We start from the raw sequence: 2,402 nt of genomic DNA, 5'->3' as shown, positions 1-2,402 counted from the left end.
ATACTAAACATCCTTTCAGACTTTTTCCTCTTTAAAATATGTTTCTGTATTTAAATGTTGGTACCTTCAGATCTAGTTGTATGGTTCTATAATGTGATGTTAAAAACCAACTATATGTGTCTCCTCATAAGCACAAAAATTTCTCCCTAAAAGCGTAATTGCTGGATTTTAGCAAGCATCCATTTTCACATTCATAGCTCCACTAGTAATACATAACCTCACCAGTAGGTGTCATCAGAATGATCAAGTTTTACTCACTTAGGTAGGTTTGATAGGGTCTGTGATGACAAATTAAGTGTTTGTATTTCCCTTAATAGTAGCAGTGTTGTGAATCTTTTCAAATTTTTGTTGGCAGCCAGTTTCTTCTGTGAATTACCTGTCAGAGCCTTTGTCTATTTTTCTATTGGGTTGGTCTTTTTATCATTAATTTGTAGAAACTCTTTATATATTCTGGATACTAATACTTTGATGATTATATACATTACAAATTTCTTGTAGTTTTTATCTCCTCTTTTCACATTGCTCATATCTTTCAGAAGTTATTACGTGATTCCGCACGCGACTGGAGCGCAGGTCGGCTGCGTTCTTCTCTGCTGTTTCAGCTCTGCCTCGTGGCCCTTGTATTGCCAAGATGTCGCTTTCTAACAAGCTGACTCTGGACAAGCTGGACGTGAAGGGGAAGCGGGTCATCATGAGAGTGGACTTCAATGTTCCTATGAAGAACAACCAGATAACAAACAACCAGAGAATCAAGGCTGCCATTCCAAGCATCAAATTCTGCTTGGACAATGGAGCTAAGTCAGTTGTTCTTATGAGCCACCTGGGCTGGCCTGATGGTGTCCCCATGCCTGAAAAGTACTCTTTGGAGCCAGTTGCTATAGAACTTAAGTCTTTGCTGGGCAAGGATGTTTTGTTCTTAAAGGACTGTGTGGGCCAAGAGGTGGAGAAAGCTTGTGCTAACCCACCTGCTGGGTCTGTCATCCTGCTGGAGAACCTTCGCTTTCATGTGGAGGAAGAAGGGAAGGGAAAAGATGCTTCTGGGAATAAGGTTAAGCTGAGCCAGCCAAAATAGAAGCCTTCCGAGCTTCACTTTCCAAACTAGGAGATGTCTATGTCAATGATGCTTTTGGCACTGCTCACCAAGCCCACAGCTCCATGGTCTATACAGAAGGCCAGAGGTTTCTTGATAAAGAAGGAGCTGAACTACTTTGCCAAGGCCTTGGAATGCCCAGAGCAACCCTTCCTGGCCATTCTGGGCAGAGCTAAAGCTGCAGACAAGATCCAGCTGATCAATAATATGCTGGACAAAGTCAATGAGATGATTATTGGTGGTGGAATGGCTTTTACCTTCCTGAAGGTGCTCAACAACATGGAGATTGGCACTTCTCTATTTGATGAAGAGGGAGCCAAGATTGTCAAAGACCTAATGTCCAAAGCTGAGAAGAATGGTGTGAAAATTACCTTGCTTGTTGACTTTGTCACTGCTGAAAAGTTTGATGAGAATGCCAAGACTGGCCAAGCCACTGTAGCCTCTGGCATCCCTGCTGGCTGGATGGGCTTGGACTGTGGTCCTGAGAGCAGCAAGAAGTATGCTGAGGCAGTTGCTCAGGCTAAGCAGATCATGTGGAATGGACCTGTGGGCGTATTTGAATGGGAAGCTTTCGCCCAAGGAACCAAAGCCCTCATGGATGAGGTGGTGAAAGCCACTGCCAGGGGCTGCATCACCATCATAGGTGGTGGAGACACTGCCCCTTGCTGTGCCAAATGGAACACAGAGGATAAAGTCAGCCATGTGAGCACTGGGGGTGGTGCCAGTTTAGAGCTCCTGGAAGGTAAAGTCCTTCCTGAGGTGGATGCTCTCAGCAGTGTTTAGTACTTTCCTGCCTTTTGGTTCCTGTGCACAGCCCCTAAGTCAACTTAGCACTTGCCGCATCTCTACTTGGCATTAGCTAAAATCTTCCCCCATGTCAAGATTCAGCTAGTGGCCAAGAGATGCAGCACCAGGAACCATTAAACAGTTGCACAGCATCTCTGTTCCTCTTTACTGCACCCTGGATTTGCCTACATTCTTCGAGATCCCATTTGAATTTCTTAGTGACTAAACCATTGTGCATTCTAGAGTGCATATATTTATATTTTGCCTGTTAAAAGAAAATGAGCTGTGTTAAAGCTTCTCTTTTTGATGTAGCTTATTCTGATTAGCTTTGTCATTGTTTCACCACTCAGCATGGAAATAAGATGAAATTCCAATTATAGGTAGGGAGGCAAAGTTGGTGATCTATTAAATAAAAGTATCCATTGAAACTGGAAAAAAAAAGAAGTTATTACGTAGCCAAATTTGTTAATATTTTCCTTATTAGTTTGTGCTTTTGCATCATATATAAGATTCCAAATCATATATG

The 2,402-nt window shown here is 42.7% G+C and overlaps 1 pseudogene; it reads left to right on the top strand.

The window, feature by feature from the left end:
- The first annotated feature begins 555 nt into the window (after nt 1-555).
- On the top strand, nt 556-2,076 carry LOC113922149 (annotated as a pseudogene).
- The last annotated feature ends 326 nt before the right edge of the window (nt 2,077-2,402 follow it).

The sequence above is a fragment of the Zalophus californianus genome, chromosome 9 (genome assembly GCF_009762305.2).
Source record: "Zalophus californianus isolate mZalCal1 chromosome 9, mZalCal1.pri.v2, whole genome shotgun sequence".
NCBI lineage: Eukaryota > Metazoa > Chordata > Mammalia > Carnivora > Otariidae > Zalophus > Zalophus californianus.
Note: the sequence above shows the minus strand (reverse complement) of the source record. Positions and strands in the feature narration are given on the sequence as shown.